General features: G+C 48.2%; 1 pseudogene; it reads left to right on the top strand.

The window, feature by feature from the left end:
* Positions 1-8,888: 8,888 nt before the first annotated feature.
* Positions 8,889-10,019, top strand: LOC134434642 (cytochrome b-like; annotated as a pseudogene).
* Positions 10,020-11,506: the final 1,487 nt, after the last annotated feature.

The raw sequence follows: 11,506 nt of genomic DNA, 5'->3' as shown, positions 1-11,506 counted from the left end.
CAGTCAGTGTATGTAAATATCCCTATACTTGTAACTATCCAAATCCAACTACACATCCATAAACAGCGCTAGATCAGGAGGGATTGCAGCCGCCGATGTTCCCAGGCTCTCGCTCGGTCTCCTCCTCCCGAGCAGAGCAGCTCTCCTGGGCAGGGACAGCAGATGGGACATCTGGCAAGCACAGGGAACACTGAGTGAGGGTGGGGACGTTTCCCTTGGCAGCAGCTGCACTTCCATCAGGGCAGAGGAAATGTCAGAGCCTCCCCAGGAGGGTCAGAAGGAAAAGCAGCCGAGCGGGCCAGGCTGGGGTGAGCTGTTCACTTCTTTCTGGCATCCCAGTTGCTCTGAGGGAACTCCCTCATGTCACGTTATTGAACCACCTCTGCACTTACCAAGACTGTGGCCCCCAATTCAATCAGCATTTATGTCTCCAGCTGCTTGCACCAATGACAGGGAATGTTCTCTAACAGTGCTGGGGCACAAAGTTAGCTTGCACAGGTCATCTGACAGGGCCTTGTTCTTTCTGTGCTTCCTGTGTTTCTCCTTACCTTCCACTTGGAATTGTTACAGCATTTATTTTTCTTTCCCCTTGATCAGTGCTAAAATGGGTGTTTCTCTTCCAAGTTTCAGTTTGTTCAGTGATTCTGTCAAGCCTTTTCTTAGAAGCTTTTATCAGGGAATTGAGTGTTAATTTCAGCAATTTTGTTGATTTTCTGTGAGATTTATGCAAGAGTCCTGTTCATTGGGCACCATTTAGGAAGGTACAAAAGAGAAAAAAGGATGTTCTGTATGTCAGTTCACTAGTGGAATATTCATGGATAGAGAGAGTGATTAGCTGAATTTTACATCTACTCCTAACCTGAAAGTGCAACAGGTAATTTGGGGAGAAATTAAAGCAAAATTTCTCCTTCTACCAGCCTGTATTCAAATGTAAAGTAAATAGAGCAGGGTGAGAATGTCAGTGTTCAGTTCCTGAAGTGCCTTATTAAGGTGTTCTTAAAGTAATGGAGATAAAATCTGGGTGGGCATTCCTAATTTCCAGACACTCATTGTCAATTTCATTGACTCTGAAAACAGCAGAGATGTGCACATCATGCCTGATCAATTCATTTGGGGATGTTTTAGGTTCAGATTCTCTGAGGCTTTAGATTTTTAGGTCTCTAGACAATGCTTCCAGCAATCTAAATAGCTTTCAGAAATTAAACTTTTCTCCTTTTTTCCTCAGTCTTTGCACTCATGTGCACCAGAGACCTTCAGTGAATGGATTCCACTTTAATCCATCTCCAAGCTGAATCTCCCAGCTGTGTTCACACTGGTGGTTTGTGTGTCTCTTCTGCACAGTGCAATTTTAAAATCTTCATTCCTTATTATCTCTGCCCTTCTTTTTCTGTTTTAGCTTGCAAATGCATGCAGATGTATCAGAAATGATACACCTAATTTCTGATGCATCAGTTCCTGTCTAGCAATTTCATTTTATCCTGTTCTGATGTCATGCTAGCCTTATATGTTTTATTCTAAATTGACTCCTGTTTTCTTGCATGTGGAAGTTTTACAACGCAATGCTCTCATTCATCTGCTTTCATGAAACCCTTCATTAACATTAGCACAAGTAACTCTGTGATTCCCTTCTGCTTTGTAGAAGATTTGGGAAACTCAAGTCCTGCTCAGCTACAGAAAAACATACATGGTGCTTGGTAATTCCCCTAAGAGCTTAAGTTAATGGTAAACAACTGCAGCTTATTCATTTCACAGAAATTGGGAGAAAAGACATTGCAAATATTGAGGAATGTAGTGCAATAATGACGGGCATCCCTCAGTTATCCAGACAGACTGATGTCACTGGCAAAATTCCCTCTTTTCCAAAGGCTTTCATTTGCTTTGGCTGTACTTCGTATGGCTGCAGGTCACATTTCCCTTGATTTAAGGAAGTATCTTGGCAGGTGTTCTTGGTGATATATCTTGCTAATTCTGCCCTTGGAATAATTACTCAGTTCTGCAGTCCTTATTACACGCCCTGTTCTAAAAGACTTTTATGCTATTTTTCCTTTCTCTGTGTTTTCACACTTGTTCAACAAGGTTTTCTTTCTAAGAATATTAATCCCAATATCCCAAGGGATTAAAAAACGCTTAGGTATTTTTTCCCTAAGTATTTACTAAAGAAACATAATAATTAAAAAAAAAACCTGTATGCGTGCTGGATGTAAAATACAAAGAGAAATAAACTTGAGAGTTCTCCCAAAAACCTTAAGAAAAAACCCCATGTATTCTATAAAACCCAGAGTATTCATCTACAAAATGGGCTTGTTCTAGAAGAGAAAATTTGTGCAACAGTTCTGCACAGAATTCTATGCTTTCAGGCTTTTTGCCCTTCAGGGGCAGTGCCATTCTCTGAACTGTAATGCTCTGAGCATGTTCTGCTCACCATGGCAGCTTTCTGCTCTCCCCTGGTACAGATCATCCTCCCAGCAAAGGGGGAGTGCAGCCACCACAACTCGCAGCACCTTCCCTCAGAGCAAGAACCTGAAGGACAGAGATGGCTTACACCAGCTGCTGCGGGTTATAATAGTGCCACCTCAGCTGCTGAAAGCCTGAATTTCTGTGTTGCAGTGAGTTAGTTCATTGAGCCAAATGTTCTGTTATATAGTGGTATGTTCAAGTGTTCCCCAAGTTATTACAGTTAGTCTCTCCCCTGTGTTATGCCCTCCTACCCCAGTGTCTCTCAAGGAATCCCCTCCCTCCTCACCAGATTTTTCCCTGTCTGTCAAGACAACCGGGCCCCTTTGCCCCATCCCTCAGCCCAAACCCTACCCTTTGTTCCACAAAGTTCCCTGTCCCTCACCCCAAGATCAAATCCCTATCCCAAAGCTCTCTCTTCCCCTTGTTCTGGTTTGTTGTAGCCCTCAAAACCACACCCCGAGAGTCGCTTATTGGTTACTATATGGTGTCCGCCCCGTGTTTTCAAAGATTTTAGAAACCCGTGCACAGGGGTGTTGGGGGTTCTTTCAACATCTGTTCCCTTTGGGAATTCTGCCCTGTGAACCTTCCCCCCGCCTCTCCTGAGGAATTTGCTGCACTTTACCCCGCAGAAGAGCCTCCTCTGCTTCCTTCACTCGGCCCTCCAGGGGTATCTATTGCTGGGCATTTGGTCTAGAGGTTCTGGCTCAGGCAAAACCCCAACCTAGCCAGTTCCCCACTCTTGCCATTGTCCCTGGAGCATCACAGAGCTAGCCAGGGCTGCGGAGGGCAGTGACAGTGACCCATGCCCTGGCATGTCACAGCCCCCAGAGCCACACCTGCCAGGCCACAAGCCCCAGCCCTGGTCCCCACTGCCGGCCTCAGGGGCTCCTGGGCATCCTCACCCTGAGTGCAAAGGCAGCCTCAGGAGCCCCCCAGGGCGCTCTGGATCCAGGCTGCAGACACCCTAAAGCCAGCACTGAAAGGGACATGGATGGGGACTGCAGCTGGATCTTCCAGTGCTCACCAGCCCTGACTACTCTCTAAGTGAACCAGAACCTCATTGGCAGCACCTTGAGCACATTGACCCTGCTCGCCTCTCCTGGAACGTGGTGTTCTCACATCCTACACCAGCCCTTTGCAGGGAGTGACCAGCTCCCAGCTGCTCTGCTACCCTGGCCTTACTTTCTCTTTGCCAGCAATGAACTTAACAGATACACTCCTGAGAAACCTAGCACAACATTTGCTCCTCAGGAGCTCTTTGGCAAAAAAACTCCACTAATCCCTAGATTTTGCACAGAGAAGGAGGTCCTGACATAAGGCACAGGCACAGGCAGGGCTCTGGCATACGAATTCCTGAGCCACAGGATTCCACCCATTGTTGTTCCTAGCTGCTTTGCTGATATTTTAGAGCCAGTTCTGGACAGGAGCTGCTGCTGACAGGGTAGCAGAATTTGGAGAAAAAAAAGGTGCAGGAGACAACCAAAAAAAACCAAGGGGGAAAACCCTTAGAAATACAGAGCACAACAGAAGTCCTTGGAGATGGTTCAACAGAAAATGCCAGCAGCAGTGAGCAGAGCCCGAGGTTGCTCACTGCCACCCCAGGGGCTCCTCAGTCCCCGGCTGGTTTGTGTCTGATGCAGCCCTGCCTGGAAAGGGCTCCAGGCTCTGGTGTTCCCAGCTTGCTCCAGGCTACATTCTTAGCAGCACTGAAAGAAGAGGTCAAACAAAGAGCCATTTTCTGTCCTGCCTGCAAACACTTCTCCTTCAGTGCCACTGCCAGAGATCATCCTTCTGTCAGCTTGGCACTGTGCCTGCTGCATCCTTGTCCCTGTCCCTTGCATCAGCTCCTGCACATCATCAGCACTCCCTGCCCCACATCATGAACAGAGAGAGCTGTGTCAGAAGAGCAAGGATTGCATTTTCTTGGCCTTTCTAACAGACACAAGAAGCATGAGTCCAAATAACTTTGCTGTTTGTTCCTGTCCTCTTTTTCGATAACTCTTTTCTGCTTTAATGCAAAAGCTTCTTTTCCTACATGGATGGAATGATCTGGAATTGGCAGTTCCTTCAGGCTGTCAGGCACCATGGGAGTTTTCTCTTGTCTCTGATGAGGATTTGGTGAATTTTCCATTGGTCACTTGGTGGTGTCACCATGGGCTGAGCTCAGCGGCCGACTCTGCTGTCCCCAGAGGATGCATTGGGACGCCAAGCCCCTCAGGGCTGGGATTCTTGGGAGGGCGGGCTCGGAGCGCCTGGAGCCTGGGCCCGTGAGGAGCTGCTGCTGGCGCTGGCTGTGCTCAGCCCGCTGTGCCGAGCAGCCGCGCCCACGGAGACACAGGCGGGAGCTGTGGCCGAGGCGGGCAGGCGGCCCGGGCCGGCTCGCAGCTGTGAGGACACCGGCAGCCTGTGCCCTGAGGCCGAGGCCGTGGCGGGGGGTTTGCGGGCAGGGCTTTTCCGAGCCGGCCGCAGTGTGCTGCCTCCCGTGTGGGCCGGCTGTGGCAGAGGCAGGCGGGAGCGCGGCGGGGCCGGCAGCGGCGGGCAGAGGCCGCAGAGAGCAGCGGCCCGGCCGGGCCCGCTGCGGGGCGGCAGGGAGCTGCCGGGCAGCCCTCGGCCGTGTCTGTGCGCACAGGGCAGGAGCAGAGGCCAGAGTAGAGGTAGGAGCCGCGGCAGGAGCCGGCCATCGCGGCAGCTCGTCGTGCCCAGGGCCGCAGCCGCAGCTGTCCCCTGCCGGCCACAGCAGCAGCCGCTGGCCTCCGAGGCTCCGGCGCTACCCGAAGACGAGGGGCCCGGCCCCAGCACGCTCTGGAGCCCCGCAGCGAGAGCAGCCGCCGGCGCCGCAAAGGGCAGCGCAGAGGGCGCAGGGTGAGGAGGAGGAGATGAGGCTCGCTCTGGGCCGCGCTGGGGCAGTTCTGCCCTGTCAGCCTTTGCCTTGAGCCCTTTGCTTCTTTGTCATGAGCCCTGATCCCCGTCCTTGGCCAAGGGCCCCCACAGCCCTTTCCAGGGCTGCAGGAAAAGCTGCCTCAATCACAGAATCACGGAATCACTGGCTTGGAAGACAGACACTTTCAAGATCATCGAGTCCAACCCATGCCCTAACACCTCAACTGAAGCACGGGACCGAGTGCCACATCCAGTCGTGTTTTAAAGGCTTGCAGGGATGGTGAGTCCACCAGCTCCCTGGAGGGGTCTGTCCCAGGAAGAACCAGGATAACACTGGGGCCTTCTACCCCCTGGCACTTGGAGCTCTGGAAGTTTGTCTTTCTGCTTAGGCAAAGGCCATGCAAAAGGACTGGGAAAAGTAGTCACAAATCGAGTAGCCTACAGAGCTCTAAATTGATGTGCAAGGAATACAGAAAAGATAGAAAAGAAAAAAAGGCCAAACCCAAATGGCATCAGCAAAGTCTTGGGCATGAACACATAGCTGCAGAGGGTCTTCTCAGCCCTATTTCTTTGTATTTCTGGGAACCAGAGAAATCCTGCTTGAGCCTCTGGGGAGATGGGTTTGGGAGGTAAAATTTCATTTCTTTTTTCTCCTTGAGGCAGCTCCTATTGCTAGCATCAGCTGAGCCTCTCTCCAGCCTAATGCCTGTTCTGATTGTTGCAGCAAAACAACTGATGGCAGACAGAAGACATTGACGCTTGCAGAGATGTGACTTTTTCCAGTGCCAGCTGTGAGTGGCAGACAGAAGAAAAACTCCTGAAAGCACAACTCCATTGGAAGATTGCCTTCCTTTTCATTGCGTAAAGAAGCTCTAGATCCACTTCTGAATTGTCAGTTGTTCGTTAAGGATTGGAAGTTCTCTTTCATTATTTTTTTCATGTGGTTTGGAAGTGGAGGAAGCTCTCGTTCATTCACAAACTCCAGACCAAAGTGCCTTTGGAAGATGCCCCTCGTGGCAGTTTTTGCCCAGCCATGGTACTTGTGGATATAAGAAAGCAAGGGCAATGGTATTTGCAGCCAAAACCCAGCAAAGCTTGGCTCAGCCAAAACATCCTGGGGAGATAGAGGCCTCCAGCTGTTCCTAGAAATCAGCAAGTTCCAGCCAAATGGTTGTGTAGCACTAAGTGCAATCTCTTTGCCTGGATCAGAGCCTTGCTCAGCTGAAGAAGCAGAAAGATCAGCAAGGAGCTCCCAAAGGCCCCTCACATCATTTTGATTTTGCTCATCTTGTGTAAGTTCGCAACTAAACGTGCATTTGCATTTGAGCTAATGAGAGAAAAAAAAAAGTGAAAAGAGGCTTTATGGCAGGGCCATGACATTGCACAAGAGGAATCACTGGTGTGCATTTCATTGGACCTCTCTCAATCCTATAAAAGTATTGTAGCCCTGATTTGAAATAGGCTGGTGTGAACCAACTTGGAGAGACAGAGACTAAAATGGCTTATGGTTGGTTTTTTTTTAAAGTGAGAAAAACTACCCAAAGGGTGTTGTTTTGTGACATTTTAAAATATACTACCTCAAAATTACCAACTGCAATAAATTAAGAATTTAAAAAGGTGTGTTTTGGTATATGAATAATAAAAACTACAAAAATGTGCAGATATAAATGCATGTTTTCATAAAAATCATGAAATTCTAGACAAAAAAATACATGCCCTGAAATACAATACAAAGGCAGATAGAACTGTACTTGAATGATCTCTTTTTAGATTGCTAGAGTTTTTTCCTTGTGAAGAGGAGCTAGGGTATTGCTGAAGAAAAGTGGCACCAGCAGGACGGGGCAGCGTGCCGTGCTCCGTGCAGAGGCTGCCAGGGGCTGCCCGAAGAGCGCCCTGCTGCAGCCAGAGCCCTCCTGGCCTGGGGCCCGGGAGCAAAGGGCCAGGGCAGCCACCTCCTCCTCGTCCTGACCCTGCCACCGCTCCCTGCTGCTGCTGCTGAGGGAAAGAGAAGACTCTCCTAAGGCCCCATGAACGAATGCACTTACACAGCCCTGGGGATGCCAGTGAAGGAAACCATGTGTCACATAATGCATGTGTGACCAGAGTCACCAAACACCACGTAAACATGGAATTGTTGCACCTCTCTAGGACAGGCAGAAATTTAAAGAATTAACTGGAGACTTCAGGGCACAAGAGGCCAGAGGAGGGAAACAACTCTGAAGGGAAAAACCATCATATCTGGAGGGGAAAACATCTCCGCCTGCTCAGAATCGGTTGAGGGAACATGTCTCTAATCCTCTCCAGAAAGGGATGCTTTAGGTGAGCTCTGCACCTCCAACTGCCTTGGACCAGAGCCAGGAAGATTCAATTATGTAAATGTTACATAGATAGATAGATAGATAGATAGATAGATAGATAGATAGATTGATTTTGTTACTGAAATCTCTCTTTACTGTCCTCTCTGTTGCTACAGATACCAGAACTTGGTAGCCAGTGCCACACTCAACTACAATCCTGAGATTGCTCTCCTGTTGCTTCAAAAAAGCACACTCTTGGGGAATGTGGAGCATGTAGGTCCTTACAGAAAGGGATCAGACCAAGAGCATTGCACTGGGAACTGCACTCTGTGCATCTGTGCTCGGGCAAGTTCTTCTCTTGGACTCGACCACACTGGTGGAGCTAAACTGGCTGGAATCAGAAATGCAGCCCAGCCCCTTCCAGCTCCTGTGACCTCTGAGGAGCAGCTGGAATGCAAGGGCATTGACCTCCTGCTGAATTCCCAAACACAACACACACTGATTCCCTGGGCTGCAAAAAGGCATGAGCACTACTAAGCTCAAAGTGATCTGTAAGGCCATACTGGCTGGCCTGGAACCACAACAGTTCCTTCTGTACCAAGGTCCCTGCACAGAATGATGTGTTCTCATGCAAAACTACTGCATTCTCCAGAAGTGATACCTTGGAAATTAAAATTCTAGCAGACCCAGTCCCAGTGCTATAAAAGGGCAGAAAATAATGATGAAAAGAACTTCAGCTGGGAGAAGAAGAAAATGAACAGCCTCTTCCTCCAAGCAAACAAAAAAAAAAAAAAAAAAAAAAAAAAAAAAAAAAAAAAAAAAAAAAAAAAACAACAAAAAAACCCAAGAAAAAAAAGGGGGAAAAGTAATTTCCAAAAGTGGCTCGAATATTTGGATGCACTGAGGAGATGCTGAAGGCCCCTCACGAGGCTCCTGCTCCTGTTGTCCAAGCTAAAGATTTCTCATCCTGACCAAACAAGCCCCCTTCTCAAACTTCTCAACATCCCTAGGATACTTTAACCCCCTATCCCACCGCCTAAGTATAACCAACTTCCTCAAAGGAGGACAGAACATTGCATCCCACCTAACTGACCTCTCCTGATACAAAATAGTAGGTCCAGAGGGGCTAGCCAGCCTACAACTTACAGCAACCAAAACTGCCACCACCCTCCACTCAGGCCTAATCAAAGCCTACTTAGGATCATTCACCTTATCCATTCTCATCATCCTCGTAGCCACATACAGAAATAACCAATGGCCCTCAACCTTCGTAAAAACCACCAAATCCTCAAAATCATCAATAATGCCCTAATCGACCTCCCAGCGCCATCAAACATCTCAACATGATGAAACTTCGGGTCTCTAGTAGGCGTTTGCCTAATTACTCAAATCGTCACAGGTCTTCTGCTAGCTATGCACTACACAGCAGATACCCATCTAGCCTTCTCCTCTGTCACTCACATATGCCGAGACGTACAATTTGGCTGACTCATCCGCAACCTCCACCCAAACGGAGCCTCCTTCTTCTTCATCTGCATCTACCCACACATCGGCTGAGGACTCTACTACGGCTCATACCTAAACAAAGAAACTTGAAACATTGGAGTCATCCTCCTCCTAACCCTCATAGCAACCGCCTTCGTAGGATACATCCTACCATGAGGCCAAATATCATTCTGAGGAGCTACTGTAATCACAAACCTATTCTCTGCCATCCCTTACATCGGGCAAACACTAGTCAAATGAGCCTGAGGAGGGTTCTCTGTCGACAACCCCACACTGACCCGATTCTTTGCTCTCCACTTCCTCCTTCCCTTCGTCATCGTAGGCCTTACTCTCGTCCATCTCACCTTTCTCCATGAAACAGCCTCAAACAACCTGCTAGGCATTCCCATAGACTGTGACAAGATCCCCTTCCACTCATACTACACCATCAAAGACATCCTAGGATTCGTACTAATGCTCTCCCTACTCGTCTCACTAGCCCTATTCTCCCTCAACCTCCTAGGTGACCCAGAAAACTTCACCCCAGCCAACCCACTTGTCACCCCTCCTCACATCAAACCCGAGTGATATTTCCTATTTGTTTACGCCATCCTCTGATCCATCCCAAACAAACTAGGAGGCGTACTAGCTCTAGCCGCCTCAATCCTCATCGTATTCCTCACCCCACTACTACATACATCAAAACTACAATCAATACCCTTCCGCCCCCTATCACAAATCCTGTTCTGAACCCTAGTCGCCAACGTCCTCATCCTAACCTGAGTAGGCAGCCAGCCAGTAGGACACCCCTTCATCATCATTGGCCAACTAGCCTCATTCACATACTTCACAATCATTCTAATTCTATTCCCTCTGATTGAGGCAATTGTCAGTGGGCTGTTGCACACTCACAGGAGCCTTGCTTTTTCCACTGTGTGAGCACAGCCTGCAAACTTGCAGGGCAGTGTTAAAATGATTGAGTGAATTGCTCCTTTGCTTTTCGCTGCCTATGGCATTACTTATGGTGCCTATTTTATGACACATTTCACAAGTAAGTAGATGTTTCCTCTCTACTTAGGTTAGGGTGTATCCTTACCTGGCTTTTGTATGTCTTCCTGCTCTTTCTTAGTGACTGAGTTTCTGATTTTGAAACAGAAAGAGCATTAGGATGCCACTGCTTTGGTAAAGCTCCTGTCAAGGCGTTCAGCTAAAAAGGGGGTGTCTGTAGCCACAGGGGCAGCTAGGTATACACATGCAAGTATCCGCGCTCCAGTGTAGGTGCCCTGGACACCCCAGTCAGGCAGATAGGAGTGGGCTCTGACACTCAGGGCTTCTGTGCACCAAAGCAACCTTCTGATGTCACTACGAGAAGGTGGCAACCTTTAAGTTTTTAAAGGTTTATTAAACCTTAAGAAAAGACTGTATAAGGAAAGATTGCAGCACTGGGAAGTCTCCATGATTAGCAGCCACATGCTCATCTACAAAAGGGATACTCTGCTTTTTTTACCTTTAGCCCCTCCCAATGTTTTGTCAGTCAATTCTTTCTCTGCCGTCCAGTGGTGGAGATTACTTTCTTGCATCTTGATTGGAGGTCAATTGTTGTTACACCCCGCCTGCTGGTCACAAGCCAGCCCTCCCCAAATGCCCTGACTACCAAGGCTATTACAAGGGGGATAAGAAAGAGGACTATGGGAGGACGTATTACAATAACAGCACTTTACATTTGAACATAATATCTATCCACATAGTATCTATCTCTTAATTGTGAGAGCCAGTTATTACATTACTCACCTATAATGCACAGAAGCAGGAGAGAAGGCACTGGCTTGGCATAACAGCTGAAATAATTGCTAACAAATCTCCCCACATATTTGCACCTTTATTGGACATGGCCAGGACTCCTGTGAATGTACATCTCTGCTTTTCTTCCCCTTTGGAAGCAGTCAAACTGGCAACTCGTGGGGAAACCAAGGGCTTTGTGGGGGCTGCATTGCTCTGCACACACCCAGGCCACCCGTGGAACAGAGCTTTGGTGCCTAAAAAGATCAACCAGAGGAAAACAGCTGGAGGAGGTTTCATTTGGACCTTTCTTAGCCGCTAACAGAAGTTGTCAAAATGAAAATGACCAAGCAAGGCCTGATCCCTGCTGCCAGCTCAGGGTTAGAAGGGAGGCATTACTTGATTTCAGTGCTGGGTGCACAGGGAATCACTTCCCTAAGCCCTGCACACCCAGCAATCTCACCTAGTAGTTTGTATCCATGGAACTAAGACATATTCAATACTTTGCTGAAACTTACTGGCTAAACATTACCTCCAATTTTTTGACATATTTCAATCACTTCTCAGAATGTATTGACGTCAGAGTAGGAGTGTCCTGTAGCTCCCTG

The sequence above is a fragment of the Melospiza melodia genome, unplaced genomic scaffold, assembly GCF_035770615.1.
Source record: "Melospiza melodia melodia isolate bMelMel2 unplaced genomic scaffold, bMelMel2.pri scaffold_45, whole genome shotgun sequence".
Classification (NCBI taxonomy): domain Eukaryota; kingdom Metazoa; phylum Chordata; class Aves; order Passeriformes; family Passerellidae; genus Melospiza; species Melospiza melodia.
This window is presented reverse-complemented; position numbering and strand designations above follow the sequence as displayed.